Consider the following 22019-nt stretch of genomic DNA (forward strand, 5'->3'; position numbering starts at 1 on the left):
GCCAGCAGCGCGATATTACCGATTTTTCAGAGGGAGGTAGTCGGACAGGTTCGCATTATTGAACAGCAACTTCTACTCAGCAGTGAGTGCGAGCGTCTAGCAGTAGAAAACGGAAAAAACAAACCACGTTTTGCGCGAAGTAACTCCCCATCTGTTTAGTGGGTAGTGTATAGAGGTTACCCCGTGTGTGAGATTTTAGCGCGCGCGAGAGGCTCTCGAATAGTAGTTGTTGCGAGCTAAACCCCTTCAGGTATATTTGGTTTTGTACGTTACAGATATTTGTCATTTAAACGTTGGTTGTTGCAGGCTATACTCGCGATTTTGTGTCCGTTCTGGATTTTTGTTTTCTGAGTACGGTTGTATATTTAGAACATCGGTTCTAGCTTCTGTTTGTTTTGCTGTAGCGAAAAGTTTTTGGCGACACTAATTACGCCGGGTGGTTTTAATTTCGGTGGAAATTGTGCGAAACAAAGTTGGTGGTCGTCTTTTAAATTTTGAGGATTACTTGTTCGAGTTTCCCCCAGCGGTAGTACCAGAAAAAAAGTGTTTTTGAATTTGAGCTGACATCCTGTCCATCAGTACCAGAAGGTGATTGTGTAATGTTGATATTTAGAATCTAAGTTGAAGGTATCATAAATCATGCCGATATACTCGCGTCAAGCATCCTGAGACACTCGTAATGCGATAAACGAGACGTGATTCCATGAGTGTCAAAAAGGAATGAAAGTGAAGTGATAACGATATGATACAATCCAGTAGCTTTTGGGACGTTTCTTTATCATTTCTGGAATGAAGTGGTACATATTCAAGAACTAGTGACGTGCGGGTGTCGGTTAGTGTTCAAAGGATTTGATACGTTTTGACTGTTGATGGAGGTGCCGGAGAACATTACTCACGAGATACACCGAAAGGTATTCGATTGTTATGGGTTGTCTCTTTGAAGCGCCCAAAGTGGTGATCAATTATCGTTGGATGACATTTCGATGTTTTATTTTGTTTGATGTGATATTCTACCATTGAGACGATGGTGGAGGTACATGCACCATCCATTCGGAGGTGATACGAGGTGCGGTTTGGGATGCCAGTGTAGGCATTCAGAATTCCTCCTCACTATGGTTTTTTTTTTGGTCAGCTTGAGCAACGAAATATGCAAATCAAGGCGCGTTGACCATGTGACTTTGATGAAAAGCGATGAAGAACTCTAGGATGTTGGTGATTGACCCAAAGAAGAAAGCTTGAGGGTATAATCTCTGTGTGTGTCTGTTATGATATGAAATGTTTTGTTTTGATGACGTAACGACGTCATGTGAAACTTTTGACGAAAATTATTCTTTAAATATCTCAGCACATAAATGAATTTTAATGGAAGCTGAGCGTATGCCGTAATCTTCGCAGGTGCTCGGGTGTTTGTTGTTGTTGTTTGTTTGTGCTGATCTCCTGAGGAAAATAAAACTGTTGACTGAATATGTATTCTGCTTAATCTTATCAACCACGACTTACGAAAGTTGACTAGTCAAACTGAAAAGTCTGCACATTGCAAATAACATTACAAAACTCTCTCTGTTTCTTTATACATTTAGAAAGTTGACCGCTTAGTTCATATTATATGTTGAAAATAAGCGAATTAATGTGAATTTAACAAAATATATTGACCAAATTTTCTTCTAGGCTATTGTTTGTATAGTTGCTCAACCCTTACATTATCTCATAAAGCATTTAATAGGGGCCCCAGATAGCCAAGTTAGTTTAGGAACAGTTTTACTGAGCCGAAGGTGGCAGGTTATAATGGCGCCGGTGGTGTAGTGGTAAGCGTGATTACCTCTCACCCCAGCAGGCCTGGGTTCAAGCCCGCGTTAAATCTGGTCGCTGAAACTATTTTATAGCAGCACTCCAAGTGATCGGCTCTGAAATGTTTGTTTTGAACTCTCTTGCATTGCTGAAAATTTCCTCACGATTCGAGCTGATCTAAATAGTTTTGCCATATAGATAGATGAGGGAAGGAAAATTATTTAGCTCGAGTTGATCGAAAATCCGACGTAGTCACGGTCAGTTCTAAAAATCGCAAAAACGTTGAAATTGCCAAAAAAAAAAAAAATAAAAAAAAAGGATGTGCCCGGTAAGATAAATTTCGTTTTTGTCATCAAATTTGTCTAAAAGCTGATGATCTTGCAGAGGATTTGCAGCTGTATCGCAAAGACCATTTTCGTCACAAAGAAGACAGTAGACTCCAAACTGTTCAAGTAAAAGTTTCTAGAGAAACGTATTCTACCTCACATTTAGACACACATAGGATCTGTGATGTTTTAACTGGCTTTGTCAAGCTGCTTCTAAAGCCGGGCAGTACTTCAGTAGTACTTTGACAATGGAGTGGATTTTATCGAAAAAGGACATTAATCCGCCCATAGAGAAATATTGGGCAATTATCACGCGAAAATAGGCGAAGACTGACAAGGTAGCTCGAAATCCTGCAGAAATGGCAAGATGTTGGAACAAACTGGCTGCAGAGCGTCACTGATTAATCAAAAAATTAATCATGATTAATGAATACGACTATTGATTAGCCATAATCACTAATCATGGTTTGTTTTAGAGATTGATCGTGAATCTTAATCTTATTCATATGCCTCACATAATTTAATCATTAGTTAATAATCATAATCATTGGAAATGTACTAATCAATGAATAATCTTTCATCAGTCAAGAAAATAATCAGATCACGAAGCACTGCTTTTATGATTCTTCTAAATTTAAATTAAGATTTTTTTCGATAGTCCCAAAAATACTCTGAAGTTTAAATTTTATTTAAAATTCACATGTTCATTTCTTAGAATTTTAGTGAAATAAAAAAAAATATTTAAATTCTGCTCAAATTTATCTAGGTCTGCTTCGAATAATTTTAAAAATCACTGGGAATTCTCCTCAGAATGATTCTCCAAACTATCCTTGGAATTCCTTTGAATCTCTTCTCAGAATTCCTTCGCAATTAACCTGGAAAATTCGATTTCATTGATATTCTTTTTGGAATTATCTTTGAGCTAAGAATTATCCTCAGAATTTCTTTGGAATCTGACCCAGAATTATTTGAACTATCCTCAGAATTCAATTCCCTTTGAGTTCTTTTCGCAATTTATATTATGTACACATAATTTCAATCACACATTAGAACCCTCTTGAAATTCTTCTCAGTCATTCAAATTTAACCTTGAATGTTTCTCACAGTCGTAAAAGAATTCTCATCAGAATTACCTAAAATTATGCTCAGCATACTCCTAGCAAACTCACCTGGAGTTAATTATTGTTCCTTAAAATTATTTCTAAAATTGTTTTGAAATTCTTGTCAAGACGCTTTTAGAGTTATATGAATTGTGTATGTGTGTGTGTATGTGTGTGTGTGTGTGTGTGTGTGTGTGTGTGTGTGTGTGTGTGTGTGTGTGTGTGTGTGTGTGTGTGTGTGTGTGTGTGTGTGTGTGTGTGTGTGTGTGTGTGTGTGTGTGTGTGTGTGTGTGTGTGTGTGTGTGTGTGTGTGTGTGTGTGTGTGTGTGTGTGTGTGTGTGTGTGTGTGTGGGTGGGTGGGTGTGTGTGTGTGTGTTTTTTTTTTTTTTATAGTAAGGTTTAGGAAAGCTTCAAGAAGCCTGGCCTGTAGTGAAGGTGGCACGGTGTGGTATCCACTAGTTGCCTAGTGCAGCTCCACTAAAACCCATTCATTACTCTCTCCTCTGCCTGGATCCCCCCGGGACCACTGTGAAGCGACTACTTCGGGGGGTGGCTGTGCTCATGCACTTGTCGTACTCTCAGCGCTAGCTGGCGTTGATAGATCGCTGCTCTTCTCTCCATTTTCACTGCAGCTCTGACATAATCTGCGTGCCTGCCCTACTGACGGCATTCCAAGAGTCCACCTCTCGACACATTTCATCGACGATATTCTCCACGTTAAGGACGGGTATTTCCTGAAGCAGCCGTGGCCAGGAACTGCGTTAGGTGGAAATTGACTTCTCCGTGTTTTTCTGTTCACCCAGGTCGAAAGAATCGGTATTAGTCTATGTGTCCATCTACCGTTCTCCGTCGTGTTCCACTCCTGTTGCCACTTAGCCAATGACTCCACTCTCACAACTTTCCGTACTCTTCCGGCTTCTCTCCGCCTGTAGCACTCGCTGTCCTCCGCCAGGGTGATGCCGATAGGGACATACCGGTGATAACGCATACTGCTTCCGACGAGATGGCTCTGTACGCACTCACGACTCGCATGGCCATGAGCCGGAACGTACGGCTCAGTTTCCTGTGTGTGTGTGTGTGTGTGTGTGTGTGTGTGTGTGTGTGTGTGTGTGTCTCTGTGTGTGTGTGTGTGTGTGTGTGTGTGTGTGTGTGTGTGTGAGAGTGAGAGAGTGTGTGTGTGTGTGTGTGTGTGAGTGTGTGTGTGTGTGTGTGTGTGTGTGTGTGTGTGTGTGTGTGTGTGTGTGTGTGTGTGTGTGTGTGTGTGTGTGTGTATTCCCTCTAACCCCCACTGGCCGGCAGTGTTATTATGGAAGAACTCTCTCTACAATGTCACATTTATGGTCATTGTAGACAGCTTTAGTCCGGGAGTTCGAAGGTGATAGCTCTATTGCAGATCCAGCAACCCATTTCAGAATGTCTGGAGAGTCACGCCCATTCCGAGGTTACTTTCACTTACAATAAGCCCCGCATGTAAACACTACCGTTATCATATGGATAATGGTACTGCAAACACACTTTTAGATTTTTAAACGTGAAGTTTCCAAATCTGACATGTATTTAGTAGTATATGGTAAAAGGATTTATAATTGATTTATAATCAGATTGATCTCACCAAACTCTGCCTCCGTAATACCACCAAGTGCTCGCGGTGATCTACACAGCTATCTTAAACATTTTTTCCGGCCACCATGCACTAATATCCGGAAGATTCACTGTTAATTTTTCGCTGAATCATTCTTCCTCTTCAAAACAATATCGATAGAGTATTATTTCCATTATCCTCTTCATCCACTATTCTTCTAATAAATCTAATACTTCTGTTTTCACCACTTTCTCCCTATCCCCACTTGTTTCTAGGAAATCTCTCCTCACACCAAAGACATGTTTTTATTTTTCCTCTTTGTCTACCCTAACCTTCCACCATTCAATTAATAGCGCTCCGCCACCCGCCCAGCAGCGCGAGTCCTATTGTCTATTTTCACGAAATCCCAATAAATCACACTATGACTTAAACGATACCGAACCGGGAATCGAACCCAGTCACTTCCAGCATGGTCTTGCTTTGTAGCTGCACCTTTACCGACTGAGCTAAGGGAGACCCCAAAATACAATGGCTCTATTTAAATTTGCCATTGACTCCTTTTAAATTTTTAATAAAATTTCAATTAAATTTTCATAAAATTATTTTTAAAATTAGTGACTGAGACTTAAACAAAGTGACAGAATCATTAAAATCCAATGCTGTTCAAATTTGTTAAATATTTCCAATGTCCAGATTTTCAGATGTTCTCAGAAAGATGGCAGAAATATATTTTATCTCTATAAGCAATCGAAATTAACCCGTTCAGGTTATATGCATTTTTATAAGTTCGATGATTTTTCATTTATCATGATCATCTAAAATATGGCATATCCTGAGTATTTATCACAGAAGCATTCAATTGAGGCTAATTTTCCAGTTTAACAGATTTTTTTAACTTTACTTTAGAATCGATGAAAATACGTCGAAAGACAAATGGTCAAAAGGACAGATGGTCAAATGGACGGAAGGTCAAAAGGGACTGAAGGTAAAATGGACAAAAAATTCAAATCCAATTCCTCCTCCATTTGTCAGAATGTATGTCGGTCTAAGAATGGAATATTGAATAGCTAGTAACTCGTGAATGATGTAAACATTAAGTAAAATGAATGTTCTGACAAGTCATCTGAAAATCAAATGTTAAAGAACTAATAGGTTTCAAAGAAGGGAAAATAGTATAAAATCATATTTCGCTTTTCAGAATTAGATTTTGATTTTAGTATATATACACATCAATTTTTTATTGCTGGGAACGATCAAAATTTTGCTCTTACATCTTACATTAGATGAAATTCAAACTTAATTTATTTCGCAGCTCAGCATCATAACTATAACTTATATTGTGTAGAGGTAAATTCGGAGAAAACGAAAGAATCCCCTAAAAACCGATAAATGTAAAGTCAGCCCCATTATCCACCTCCTCCTGCAAATAAATATCAAGGAAACAACACTGTAGTTGCGTTGTTATTATCGATATTTGTAAACACATTATTTTTTATTTATAAGATACAAAAAAACATTTTATGTACTGTAAGACGGGGTGACATTGGGAAAAATTCAAAAATGTTTATTGATGCCGACATCTTGAACATACAGAAAATGATGACTAGGATATGTTCCTTGAACTCCTGAAGTAAAGAGTAGATAACATTAACACGTTGTTTTATTTAAATAGTACTGTAAAGATAAATGTCATACATAGCAGCAACAACACGGTTTTAAAAATGTCCACAGATTGAACACACTTTTATGTGGATAGATGAGAGTTACACGCGATCTTTAGTCAAGCATAAGAAGTACATTGTGATCATAACCAAGTGTACTCCAAATAGCTTAGTTACATTTGTTTATTTTAAGATAAAGGGTGATACGGTCAAAATTTGGTCAAGGGAAAACGCGTGTAAATCGGTGAAATCGTTTATTTAAAAAATCAAATTAAATTTCTTTTTCAAGTTCAATTAGTATAAAATTCAGGAAAAATATTCAGTTAGGCTTCCGCTTTTCCAAATCCGAATTGCCGGGCCTTACGCTTGACCCCTGCCATCAGATTTTGTACAGCCACCTTGTCCACCTTCTTCGCCGCAGAAAGCCAGTTTGCCTTGAACTGCTGCTCGCCCTTAGCAGTTTTTTTGGTCTTCTTTAGGTTCCGCTTGACAATAGCCCAGTATTTCTCAATTGGGCGGAGCTCTGGCGTGTTGGGAGGGTTCTTGTCCTTGGGAACCACCTGCACGTTGTTGGCGGCGTACCACTCCATGGCCTTTTTACCGTAATGGCAAGATGCCAAATCCGGCCAAAACAGTACGGAACAACCGTGTTTCTTCAGGAAAGGCAGCAGACGTTTATTCAAACACTCTTTCACGTAAATTTCTTGGTTGACAGTCCCGGAAGCTATGAAAATGCTGCTTTTCAAGCCACAGGTACAGATGGCTTGCCAAACCAGATATTTCTTTGCGAACTTTGACAGTTTCATGTGCTTGAAAACATCTGCTACCTTTCCCCTTCCTTTTGCCGTATAAAACTCCTGTCCCGGAAGCTGCTTGTAGTCGGCTTTGACGTAGGTTTCGTCGTCCATTACCACGCAGTCAAACTTCGTCAGCATCGTCGTGTACAGCCTCCGGGATCGCGCTTTGGTCGTCGTATTTTGTTTATCATCGCGATTTGGAGTCACTACCTTCTTGTAAGTCGATAGTCCGGCTCGTTTTTTGGCTCGATGCACGGTTGTAGACGATACACCCAGCTTATTTGCGGCATCTCGGAGAGAGAGGTTAGGGTTTCGCTTGAAACTACCGGCAACTCTCTTTGTCGTCTCAGCGGCTTCCGGTTTTCGATTTCCCCCCGATCCAGACTTCCTGGCTGTCGACAAACGTTCCCCAAACACTTTAATTACATTTGTAACGGGTCATTTGGCAACTTTTAGCGATTTTGCCAACTTTGCGTGCGAGTAGCTGTGATTTTCGCGATGCGCGAGCAAAATTTTGATACGCTGCTCTTCTTGCTTGGACGGCATTTTGACATCTGAAGAGTGAATTCCAAAATCAAAATAGGAGCAACATTCTACACACACACACCTTCAAAATGAGGGGTGTTCAGGTTTTTTAAATGCAAAATTGAAAGAAATACGTCAAGTTGATATTGACCAAATTTTGACCGTATCACCCTTTATTTTAACCAAATTTATGGTTTGGCCCAATATCAACCCACATAAGGTATCACATAGGTCACTTTTTTTTTTATTAAATATTAGCAAAATGAGATATCAATTTATATCAACATTTCCATGTTAGTTGTTAATATATCATTGATGAATATATTCACATGCTCAAAATTTGTTTTTCTTGCTAAAATGTGCATATTATAAGGTAAGGAACGACAAATTTTGATTTCTTGGCCCATTGTCACCCATACTTACGGTAGTAATAATCATTGAATACGGGTATAAAACAAATAATAATAAGTCAACATGCGATACAGGATCGACTCACGTAATTGCAATATATTTGTAGGATCCCTCATTTTACTGATCAACACAAACAGTAAATTTTAATTTTGGGAGTCCAGTTCAGCAATTCGTTTTGCTGGAAGACTGAATCAAAATTTGATATGTACATCAGCTTTTGGCTTTTCGACCTTCATCATTTCGACCTTATGTCCATTCAAATTTGTGTCCTTTCTTTCTACTTTATATCCCACACTTTTTATGTGTCGACCTTTGTCCTTTCGACCTTTAATCGGTCGATCTTTTGTCTTTTCGACCTCTTGGCCGTTCGAACTTTTGTGCCTAAACCCAAAAATTGCAGAATAGTTATTAATTATTAATCATAAAGGGTGATACGGTCAAAATTTGGTCAAGGGAAAACGCGTGTAAATCGGTGAAATCGTTTATTTAAAAAATCAAATTAAATTTATTTTTCAAGTTCAATTAGTATAAAATTCAGGAAAAATATTCAGTTAGGCTTCCGCTTTTCCAAATCCGAATTGCCGGGCCTTACGCTTGACCCCTGCCATCAGATTTTGTACAGCCACCTTGTCCACCTTCTTCGCCGCAGAAAGCCAGTTTGCCTTGAACTGCTGCTCGCCCTTAGCAGTTTTTTTGGTCTTCTTTAGGTTCCGCTTGACAATAGCCCAGTATTTCTCAATTGGGCGGAGCTCTGGCGTGTTGGGAGGGTTCTTGTCCTTGGGAACCACCTGCACGTTGTTGGCGGCGTACCACTCCATGGCCTTTTTACCGTAATGGCAAGCTGCCAAATCCGGCCAAAACAGTACGGAACAACCGTGTTTCTTCAGGAAAGGCAGCAGACGTTTATTCAAACACTCTTTCACGTAAATTTCTTGGTTGACAGTCCCGGAAGCTATGAAAATGCTGCTTATCAAGCCACAGGTACAGATGGCTTGCCAAACCAGATATTTCTTTGCGAACTTTGACAGTTTCATGTGCTTGAAAACATCTGCTACCTTTCCCCTTCTTTTGCCGTATAAAACTCCTGTCCCGGAAGCTGCTTGTAGTCGGCTTTGACGTAGGTTTCGTCGTCCATTACCACGCAATCAAACTTCGTCAGCATCGTCGTGTACAGCCTCCGGGATCGCGCTTTGGCCGTCGTATTTTGTTTATCATCGCGATTTGGAGTCACTACCTTCTTGTAAGTCGATAGTCCGGCTCGTTTTTTGGCTCGATGCACGGTTGTAGACGATACACCCAGCTTATTTGCGGCATCTCGGAGAGAGAGGTTAGGGTTTCGCTTGAAACTATCGGCAACTCTCTTTGTCGTCTCAGCGGCTTCCGGTTTTCGGTTTCCCCCCGATCCAGACTTCCTGGCTGTCGACAAACGTTCCCCAAAAACTTTAATTACATTTGTAACGGTTGATTTGGCAACTTTTAGCGATTTTGCCAACTTTGCGTGCGAGTAGCTCGGATTTTCGCGATGCGCGAGCAAAATTTTGATACGCTGCTCTTCTTGCTTGGACGGCATTTTGACATCTGAAGAGTGAATTCCAAAATCAAAATAGGAGCAACATTCTACACACACACACCTTCAAAATGAGGGGTGTTCAGGTTTTTTAAATGCAAAATTGAAAGAAATACGTCAAGTTGATATTGACCAAATTTTGACCGTATCACCCTTTATACACTAAGGTGTAATTAACTTTGATGAATTTTCGAAAAATTGAAATCCCGTTTTTTTAGACGCATTTCATTAATTCATTAATTCAGCTCCCACACGTCTACCCTACCTATCGACCCATCAACTCATGAACTGGGGACCAATGGCTTTACTTCCCTGGCGTGATCAGAGATGTTATGCCTCAGAACATCCCGGCACACAGTGGGACGAATTCAAAAAAAGTGGGACATGGCTATTTGCGACGAAACTATTGAGTAAAGCTTTTTGTTGTCTTCTAGAAGGTTTCTTTATTTTTTAAGTACTTTATTTTAGTAGTGAAAATTTGTGGTTAAGGAGGGTATACACTCAGATAAAAAAATTACATGTTTATGTCTTATTAAATTTGATGTACACCTATGAAAACATTGAAATGAACTTTTTTTTTAGAAACTTTTTGTAAGGTTTAAACTTTCTATCTCTCAAGTGGACGAAGTTATAGGGTGAAATGGACTACAAACGGTAGTACCCCCTTAAAAAACGTTTTTTCACCATAACTTTTTTCTTTGAATTTTCTCGTTTTTTAAATATTGTACAAAGTTGTAAGTGCTTAGAAAATGCACATTTTTGCAGGAGACAGTAAATCGCTATCTCTTTGTTGAAAGGATTTACGTCACTATCTTTAAGGGGGTGTACTTTGCAGGTTAGCAAGTATTAGCAGCTAATGACAACGTCATTTCATTCAGCAACTCATACCCTACTGTTTCATATACAATTCATAGGGGGATCCAAGGAGATGCTTAATAAATTTTCAAAAAATGTTTTGCTGTTTTCATGAAGATTTTTCCAAGTATTTACATACATGAAGACAAAAAATGTTTTGCTTACTGTTAATTATGACAAAAGAAGTCATTATGGTGAACATTTGCACTAGCTATCAATATTAAATGGCAATACAGCAGGTGGTAACACATTTATTTAAACTTATTTGCGTTTAATCCCGTAATTTATGTTGACACTAACGAATCCTGGAAAAATCATCTATTAAATTTTTGTATTGTTTTATTTTTCCGTGTATGCTGTCATTCAGTCAATTTATCCGGCTGTACTTGATAGGTTTTCAAAGGTAATTTTTAAGAGTATTGATATGTTGAATCATCTATGATCAGAGTTGTGTGGTGTTTGGTTTCAATCAGATCCAAAAAAGAGAAATAATAGTGTTTTGGAGTATGTTAAGAAGAAGACTGGTGGAGAAAAGTTTACTGCAAAGCATAAAGAAGTTGTCATCCGGTTCTGCTCAAACCTGTAAAAAAAATGGCAAAATTGCAAGCGGAACAGAGCTCATTTTCATATGCGTAATAAAACGTGGCTTTCTGGACAAGTCTTTCCTGAATCACGTTCTACTCGAGATATTCAGACAAAGAAAGCTTTCGATGAACTGACTGTTCGCAGCAAGAGAAGACGGGTTGCTGATCTCAGATAGGAAAATCTACATGAAAACTTCAAAACGTAGCAAAACATTGAGGTACATGTTTTGAAAATTTATTAAGCATCTCCTTGGATCCCCCAATGAATTGTATATGAAACAGTAGGGTATAAGTTGCTGAATGAAATGACGTTATCATAAGCTGCTAATACCTGCTAACCTTCAAGGTACACCCCCTTAAAGATAGTGTAAAAAATGCAAAAACCAGAATAAATCCTTTCAACAAAGAGATAACGATTTACTGTCTCCTGCAAAAATATGCATTTTCTAAGCACTTACAACTTTGTACAATATTTGAAAAACGAGAAAATTCAAAGAAAAAAGTTATGGTGAAAAAACGTTTTTAAAGGGGGTGTACTACCGTTTGTAGTCCATTTTCACCCTATTACTTCGTCTACTTTAAAGATTGAAAGTTTAAACCTTAAACAAAATTTCTTAAAAAGACTTCAGTTACATATATTATCACTTGCACAAAATGGTACATTTAGAGTAGAATGCATTGTTTGTTTGAGAAAACGATTCAAAAGTTCTATAACAACAACTTAATGAAATACTGAATAAAAAATCTTATAACAATATCATATAAATCATAAGAATCGCAAATTCAATGGTACCTTAAAACGGGGTGAAGTTAATCATTGAGGTAAAGTTGATTACAACCCAAATAGCCATAGGCACGTTATTTCGCCATTTTGCCTATATGCAGCTGAACAACGACTTAACCAGTGTTTGCAAGTTCTGATGAGGCCCGTACGTAGCCAAAAAGGCGAAATAACGTGCCTATGGTTAGTTGGGTTGTGATCAACTTTACCTCAATGATTAACTTCACCCCGTTTTACGGTACCAAAAGTAGTCACACGAGAACTGGCATGGAAACTCATTTACATTAATTTTTGCATTAATTTACATTCATTTACCTCTAACTTTTTTTTTTCAAAAACAGAATTCCGTAAAATGATGTATGAAGCTTTTGCAGCCTTTCATTATGCATATGAAATACAGATTTGAGTTATTTACAAAATTTATAGCTAATATCAAAAGCTACTAAAGCTTTGTGCATAATTAAAGTAAAAGGCAAATGAATGTAAACGTTTTTTCATGCCTGCCTGAGCATATAACTAGAATCTATTAAGAATCAAAACTCATTCTGTGATGTATCAAGCTTCATAGACTTGCTACAGCTTGAAAATAGACAATCGCTTTGAATAGAGCTTCAATCTCCCTGTGGTTTTCAATATCCTGGGATTCGGAAAATAAAAATTCGATTTCCCGGACGATCCAAGGATCCCGGAAAGTGAATGAAGATAAATAGAAAAAAGAGACGATTTTTTATCGTCAGTATTTTTGGTCGTGTGATATTTGTCACTTTAACACTCATGGGTCATTCGTGACTTGTCCGGGATGAGATTTGAACTCTTGACATTAGCGTGAGCTGGATGTATTCAAGGTTGCAAATACTCATTTCACCTAAAACAATGTTTTTTTTTTAAATTATGAAATAATTAGATGCCATGATCAAATTTTGAATTGGTAGGATACAAGAAGAGGTTGCAAAGAATGTGTTTGACATATTAAAGCTGTTTATTTCACTTCATGAGAGTCACAATCAGCGATTTTTCACACACTCACTCACTCACTCACTCAGCGATCAGCAAATCTATACTATAGGTTTTATGTTTTAAACGCATATTTTGTAACCTCTTCTTGTAAGTTACAAGTAAAACATGCCATCATACCATGTTTTGGTTTTATTATTCCAAAAAACATTATTTTAGCTGCAATGAGTATTTGCAACCTTGGATGTATTAATTAATTTTGAATCTCAATGATCAATTTAACTGCTACGACATTATCTAAAATTATTAAAAAAAATACGGGTTTTTTTTCATCCCGGGACATCCCAGGATGGAAACTCTATTACTACTTGAATCACTAAATTCAGAATTCTCAGTAAGACCATAATATCTTGTGTCATGTTTTTAATTTGTCAAGGCTCAAATCTAGTAGCTTTATTTAGCTGAAATTCATTTTGTTATTTACACTGTGTCTTAAAGCTAAAGGTTGATGAATGAAGACCGATCGGTATACTCAGGCTAGTGGTGACTACAATTGGTAAACATGATGGAAGGAGATCTAAGGATATTGAAAACGCAAAACAAATAGTCTAAAGTCTTTTTTTACACGGTTTTTTTTACGCGGTTTTTTTTTTACACGGTTTTTTTACACGGTTTTCCACGATTTACACGATACGTTTTTAACGATTTCTCGACAACGATACAACCTATCGACTTGATTCCAATCACATTATCCGTTTCAAGCTATAGGTAATCGTATGGCATACTCAAAATAAAATCACAATTTTTGGTGTAAATACAGAAATTTTTAAAATATGTCTATATGGACCATATCATACTTTAATTACAAATGGCATCAAAATCCGATTTTTTTAAAACATTTAAGCATGCGAAAAATCAAAATCTCGTTGGTTTTTTTACACGGTTTTTTTTTACACGGTACGTATCCCCCGTGTAAAAAAAAAGACCTGAGTGTATATGATCAAAAAATGTAAGCTTACATCCTTACATCCTATGTAGGTATTTAAATCGCAATTTGTAATTGATGTTCATGCCACTTTATCCATGTGAATAAGCCACTTTATCCATCGTAAGATAATTTTCTAGGTGGGAATGTATTTTCTTCATAAAGTAAAGAATGACCATACTACAGAATCGGATCATGCACTGATTCCTTAAAGATTCGGCTCATTTTGATATTCAAAACTATAAGAGAATCATACGTTCTTTGGTTGGACACATGGATAGAACATAAGCAATAGTCATAATAAAAACTATTTGAATATAAACGTGAAAGGCATAAAACACATCGGTCGAGCGCCATATACAAATCTGATAATGTCGACAAGATTGGAAAAAGTCAGAGCGTGTGTGTACCGTATGTATGCTCGGCGATGGCTGAACCTGTTTGAGTGGAACTAGTTTCAATTTGTTTATATGTATATCGCATAGTACTCAATTGAATTTCATCCTGATCGGGCATTAGGTTCCGGAGTCCGACCAAAATAGTAAAATTTTGCAATAAATGGGAATCCTCACTCATTTTTCTCAGCTATGGGTCAATCGATTTGAGTGGATTTGGTTTAATTTTTGCTTTATGTTCATTTCCCATAGAATCCTATCGAATTTTATGCCGATCGAGCAAAACAAAACAATTTTTTTTTGCAATAAAACAGTTTACATCACTCTTTTTCTCGGCGATGGATGAACCGATTTGATCTTGTTTGTATCTATCTCCCATCGGTTTCATTTTGTTCGTATGTATCTTCTATAGATCCTTGCAGAATTTCATACCGATTGGAAATTTAGTTCCAGAGATATGACCAAAAACCCTGGCTAATCCAAGAGCCTTCTCGTGTAATATTAAATAGCTTCATTTCATATTCTGGTCACTATCAGTATCATTTCTTAGACACTCAGTATCATTTCTCCAGTGGTATCCAAATTGTGTCCGGTTTGAGGGAATGAATAAAAAGAAACAAATATTTTGCAACTTGCAGGCAAAATAGTTCAAGAACAGTTTGCTAAATAGCCATAAACTGCTTTTGAAATCAATTACTTCAAACATCAAATTGTTGAAATTGCGAGTAGCTCGCCCACACAAAATAACTTAACCATCAGGTAGGGCAAAATTTCCGCAACCTTGAAGTTGCGTGCGGGAATTTAATTTGGAGTTAAAAGGCATTAAGTAGTTGTAATTAGCTTACATGTAAACAATGTACTTATTTTTGAGCTGAGCTTACTCAATATTAAGTTCTACGCCACTCACTCAACACTCAAGCATATTGCGAATGATCATATATACACGAGAAAGGCACTTGTTACCGGTAGATGGATTTATCAGGGTTTTTTTTTCACTATCACCGCTCTTTAAAAAATACTTGTTTGAACGGAAACATTTATTTCGCTAAAAAAAAAGTGATGGAAAAAAGTAACTTTCCAATCATACTGATAACTGCAGTCAGATTCAAGCAACAAAAAATGTTTTATTAGCCGATTGTATATGTGTAATTCTACAGAGATAACATCGTCGATGGTATCCTCCAAAAATTCCACTCAATAATCCAGTTGAACACAATTATCAGCTTAAAGTAGAACTTGTGAAATTTATAGTTAAGCCGTAAAAGCGATAAGGAAAAGCTTGGTTGAGGTAGCTCACGAGTGAATCACGTTTTGCGTCATGGGGTAGAAGCTCATTTTAAAAAATTATCTGTTTTTACAACTTTTGGCACGTAAGCTGATTGAGGTCATGGTCAGTTTCTATATCTTCTATCATTTGGGAGACAAACAAAGTTATTGAGCGGTCAGTTTTGGATAAGCAATGCCCTGGAACATGTATCTTTCTTGCGTAAAATATGCGAACTTGTTTGGTATCTGATCATAAGAGGATTAACAGCTGTCACATTCACTGTCCTTGTAGGCATCACTTCAACTTCCATAATAAAACCCCTGTTTCCCTAGTTTGTAGTCAGAACTTGGGTTCAATGGTAGATCTTACACCGTAACGCACCACGTTACGTTGATATTGTGAGATATGAAAATAGCACTTTCATACGAACATAGAAATACCCCTTATCTGAGCGAGCATCTTAACACCTCACCCTCTCTTGCACCAGCTGTCTATCTATTACCGAAGCCTTATCCGAACTACCGTGATCATTGTTGCATTTTTAATTGTCACGTATAACATTTTTGGTGCTAGATATCAACAGAATTTTTAAAGCATATTATCATGAGACTTCAATGATTGCCCTGATGTGTTTTTCATAACAAAACATTATATTTTATTGCATTAATTTCAATGTTATAGAGCTGACGTTAAGTAGCATACAATATCAAAATTCAAATAAACGATCATAGGACTGCAACGATTGATGTCATTACCATTCAAGGTAGCATTTTTAATAAACTAAGTGTCAATGAATCCGAATTAATTAATAAATTACGGTAAAATGTTTCAATTTTTTTCGAAATCCATTGTTTTCGCAAAATTACCAGTGATTTTGAATGTTATTGTCTACATTTAGGCGCAACTGTGCATTTAGGGCATCTTTTTTGGCGATTCTGCAGAAAATACTTTTCACACAAGGGTTTTAGCATCTCAGTAGGATTCAGGGAACCCACATTTGATAAGAACAATTACTAGAAATGCACTAGAAAAATTTACAAAACATCCAATATTATAAGAAAACATGCAGGACGATTGAGCCACATAGCTACTGATTTAAATACCATCAGTTATTCAATTTAGTTTATTGTAGAAATTTATTTAGATATTTACTTTAAATAGTGATTAATTTGCCCCTCAAATACGGTTGAAATACTAGGGAAACAGGATTGTTTTGAAATCAAAGAAGCACATCTTAGTCCTTTTTTACTGTTTATGCCTTGTTGGTAGTGACAAGACCCGGTTTTGTCCACCGAGAGAACAAGGAAAACAAGGTTAGGCAGCTATTTTTCATCTATGTGATTCCTAATCTTTCATTCGCTGTTCTCTTATGTTCTTATGTTCGATGTTTTATACTGTCGTCCGATATTGCATTATATAGATAATATAGATTATGGAGGAAGAGTAAGTGTACTAGTATTAGGCCCTAGTGGTTCTCTTATTGGCTTTATAATACATTTCACATTTGTCATTCTTTCCAAATTTATTTCCATACGGTCGCTGTACAGTAATCCAGAACTGTGAAAAGACAGTCAAAAGTCATTATCTAGCGGTGGCTTCGGAAAAGTTTCTGGATGTGGAAAGTCCCTTCATTTGACATTGACAGATCAATGAAGTGAGATCCAAAATTATTTTTTTTTCTAAATTTTAATATTTAGGGTGTATTTGGAAAAGTTTTAAAAAACATAAAAACGAAAAAATTTGCTGATGTTGATGAATAAATATATTTTTTTTTGTCACATAATTATGACTTACTACCATTTCCCACCACATTCTACGACAAAAATAATTGGAATTGAAATGTTTAAGTGTGTTTTATTCAAAACATTGAACATGTCTAGCAGAAACCTGCAGAATAATGAATATGATGATGATGCATGATATGGGATGTTTTTTTTTTAAATGGAACATGATCATTTGCATTCATTTCGTGCATTCATTTACATTCATTTGGCTTTAACTTTTTTTTTTTCAACAGAATTCCGCAAAATTATGTCTGGAGCTTTTGTAGGTTTTGGTATTAGCTACAACTTTTGTTAGCAAGTCAAATCCGTATCTTTTATGCATGACGAAGCAGAGCGAACAGAAGCCACTGCTGTTTTTCAGTGAATGTATTTTACATTCACTAAAAAACAGTAACAAGTTCTGCCCGCTCTAATTCGTGATGCATAAGAGATACAGATTTGAGTTATGAGCAAAACTTAGCTAGTGACAAAACATACAAAAGCTCTATACATCATTTTGCGGAATGCTTTTGATGAAAAAAGTTAGAGGCAAATGAATGTAAAGGAATGTATGAAATGAATGCAAATGATTTTCCATGCCTGGGAACATCCCTTAAACTGATGTTTCCTACATACAACATTTTTAAACTTCTACTACTGATGTCTACTACCCATGCTCTACTACCTGATGTAGTGCCCAAAATTGTTCTGAATTAAGAACTCTGGTTCTTAGCATCATCTGTTGGCTCTCTGTGTAATTATAGGTGATCTGGCAATAGCTGGGTAGCAACCGGGGACGGTCAACCATGCTCATGCTCATGCTCATGCTCATACTATTTAAGCATTTATTTCGATACTCGGTTAAAACATATATGTTGCCATATATTAAATTGTTTTCCTATTTGATTTAGACCCTGGTGAAACTGGAGTACTAGTGCTAAAACTGAAACACTTGCCTATATCGATATTTTTTCAGGATGATTTCAAGAGATGGCTGTATTGGTGTTGTTAGATACTTATGATGTTTTTTTGTTTACGTGTTCGGCAGTTTTTGTACTTAGCAGGGAGTTTTTTCAATAAGCAAAGCTTCAGTTTTTTTTTGACAGATCCAGAAGGCAACACAATGAAACATGCACAATATCTTCAACAATTTGCATACATAAATCCAGATCTAAGGTGCATGGAATTATGACCCGCGCAGCCTTAGCGGTTGCGTCATCTATCGCTCGATGTTCCGATGCTCCGAACGAAATTGATAGTAAAGGTTCCATCTTTACCAGAGAGGTTTGCGTAGCTTATGTGTTCAATTACATTGTATGCCATATCTTATGTAATAATTGAACTGCGGTCGATATTTCACTGTCAACATGCAAGTTTAGGTATTCTTAGTATTTTATATTAATTAGGTACGATTTAAAATTGTGAAACTCACCATTTTAACATGAAAACTTTGCAGGTACGTGGATGTAATGTCGGTCTACTGTACTCAAATTGGGTCTACCATTGGATGCAACTTCTTCCTATCGAAGATGAACCTCGAGCTACAAAGGTTCTGCATGTGGAATCGCACTTCTTCTTCACTCTTTATCATTCATACCTACGTAATCACATTGTTGACGTCACTTTCACTTCTCGCGTAAGAACTGATGAGGATGAAAGAGACCGAGTTTTCTTTCCGGTTGATCCAGATAACATCAATGCTTTTAGAATCAATATAAAAACCAAATAGGTCATCTCAAGACCACACATATAACGAACGGTCAAGTCAAGTGATAGGAAGCCGAACAATGCATTAGCTTATTTATTCATGTATTTATATCGTCAACCAATGCAGACAGTACAAATACATGTACAGTTTTTTTTTTCTTAAATATGAAAAAAGAATTGACCACTTAGTCAAGCAGTTTTGGCGTGACTTTCTACTAGCGATTTCACAAAACTGAACCAACTAATTTCTAGTTTTTTATGAAACGCACAAATGTTGGCTACTTTTCTCGTGGTCCTAGGAGAAAAAATCTCAAAACAAATGTTTTATTTCAAAGTTCGACTGGTAGTAAACGTCATTTTAACTGCTCGAATGAAGTGGTTAATTCTTTGTAATATAAAATAAATATCGGCGCCGGTAGTGTAGTGGTAAGCGTGATTACCTCTCACTCCAGCAGGCATGGGTTCAATCCCAGTCGGCGCCCCCGGGATGTTCTGAGGTATAACATCTCTGTCATTGCATAAAGCCGTTGGTCCCCGGTTCATGAGTTGATGGGTCAATAGGTAGGGTCCAGGTGTGGGAGCTGCCTCCCTGGCATCGGTAGCATTGGTGCTCAGCACGGAAAACAAGATCGACGCGATCTTCTTCAGAAAATGTCATGTAGATTTATTGCAAAAAATATGCAAATAGATTACATTTTTTTCCGAGCTATCGCCGACGTTTTCGTCAAGATGCATGATTGAAGGAAAAATGTCAGTTTTTAATTTTTTTTTACTTATTTAATAAAAGAAGTTCTTCGGACATGACTTTATTTCAAGTTCAGTTTTTTGTTTGCTTGATTTGTTTTTCGTCGCCAGGGAGGCAGCTCCCACACCTGGACCCTACCACCTATCGACCCATCAAACTCATGAACCGGGGACCAACAGCTTTATGAAATGGCAGAGATGTTATTGCCTCAGAACATCCCGGCGGCGCCAACTGAAATTGAACCCGTGTCTGCTGGGGTGAGCGGCAATCACGCTTACCACTACACTGGTGCCACTGTGTTCAGTCTTTGAATTATATTCTTCAAATGCATTGCTGAAGGCTAAATTTACTTGATCGCATGTGTCCAAATAGATTGATAAATTATCACTACTATTAGTTCCCGTTGTCGTTGTACTCTTCTATAGAAAGCGGTCGTCGTTGACGCTGCACCGCACGGAATAATTGCTTATGTTTTTTTTTAATATTCGAAGCGATAATATGAAGTATGAATGGCCAGCGAGACCCTCGCGCGACCAAGAGTCCTAATGCGATCCAATTATTGAACATTGATAGTTTTTCTGTAAATATTACATGGTTGATAGATGTATTGCAAATTTACCGTTAGATAAAAGAATAACCATCATTTTCCTATAAATATTATTAAGTTTTATTGAATTTTTAGCTAGTAATAACTAATTTTACAACTGAGGATTATTAGTTGAAAAATTAAGGAATCGCCTGAAATCATATAAACAATGTCATACAAATTTAAGACATGTTTTATCACGATATTCATAATACTGAGTATCAAAAATACGTGTTTTATCATACAACAATTGATGACTAATTATTATGTCACCATGATCGGTAAACGTCATGGTCATGGATAAATGTTGCACAATTGGGGGATGTGCAACAATTGGTAAATTAGCCTATACTTGAAAAATGTGTAAAATTTTCCTTGATTTTGCTGATATTCGAGTAGATTTTTGAGGATAATTAAGGAACATTTTACTCATTCATTGAGTAACCCCACTTTTTTACAATTTTGAGTCAAATCCGACTCAATTTTGAGTTACTTTCATCGGCCGTAAATTTTATGCAACTTCTAAGGATTTCCATCGGATGAAATTGCAATTCTGATGGGATATGTAATGTACGCCTCCTTAGTTAGCAAAAACCTTGAGTCTATTCTACTATTCAATTGCACCCACGCTGGAAACAAATTCTGATTGCGCCAGGTAATCAGCTGCTATATCGTAGTATAAACAAAATCGTTCCACCTAATAAATAAAAAAAAAAACAATCGTCAAACGGTTTGATGATTCGTCTCGCCCTGTCAAATTGCTGTATGGTATGGGCCATCTCACCTTAGAATCAGCGTTGAATTTGATTTTTTATTGGAAAGTCCATAAATTTGTTATACGTGGCTGCACTTGATAAGAAAAACCACCAATAATTCATTCGATGACTTTTGTGGTATCTGCACCAGACGTTTTATTTTTCAAAACCATGTGGTTATGATAAGCAAATTGATTTATCACATCGTGTGGTACTCACTCAGTGTCAATCAAACCAACGCAGTTATATCAATACCTACATTTGGTATTGGTAACTGCAAATTTCAATCACATGCTCGTATCCGTTTGACATTTTTTCGCCATTTCAAAATTGCAAAATTATACAATTTTCACAACCTTTTCCCAGCAGGAAGTGTACGGAAAGCAGTTCTAACTTTTCAACACAAAATAAATATGCTTTTAGCGCCGGCCACCACCACCACTAGCCGCCGGTCATCATCGGTAGAAATGTATGTTAAAATCCCCCGTTATGGTGCGCTGCTGTTGAACGATTTCCGGCTAGCCTCCCAACTATAGCAGTCCCATTATCGAGGAATGTTCTTGAGCGTGCAGGAGTTTGCTCAGTGCAGTTCTATTTGTATGCGCGGCTGCTCTATTTTGCATTTTAAAATTATGATAGTAGATTTTGAAAATACGATTAACTGCATTGAGCTGGTCGGAGGAAAGCGAAAGCTAGCAACAGACTCGAACTGGGAAGAGCGGAACAGAGAGAGACAGAGGGAGGGAGAAAGGGAATGGGTCAAAGGGATAATAGCGCACTATGCCACCGAGTGTCTTGACCCATCGGTGTACGTAGGTTGAAGCACGGTGGGTTTTTAACTTAAAAAGAAAGTTTGCAGCGGTGCCGATGGTGTAACGGTAAGCG

General features: G+C 37.3%; 1 protein-coding gene across 3 annotated transcripts in view; it reads left to right on the forward strand.

The window, feature by feature from the left end:
• Positions 1-22019, forward strand: part of Drip (drip) — a 176150-nt gene that overhangs the window by 145 nt on the left and 153986 nt on the right. Inside the window, exon 1 of one of the 3 annotated variants that reach the window (XM_065217725.1) lies at positions 69-250. The exons of 1 other annotated variant lie outside the window; for it this stretch is intronic. The gene's annotated coding sequence lies outside the window, so the exon portion shown is untranslated. One more of the 3 variants, XM_065217722.1, reaches the window with a different exon arrangement.

This window comes from Ochlerotatus camptorhynchus, unplaced genomic scaffold (assembly GCF_037179485.1).
Source record: "Ochlerotatus camptorhynchus isolate MF236.1 unplaced genomic scaffold, CSIRO-AGI_Acam_v1.1 ptg000078l, whole genome shotgun sequence".
In the NCBI taxonomy this organism is placed as follows: Eukaryota; Metazoa; Arthropoda; class Insecta; order Diptera; family Culicidae; genus Ochlerotatus; species Ochlerotatus camptorhynchus.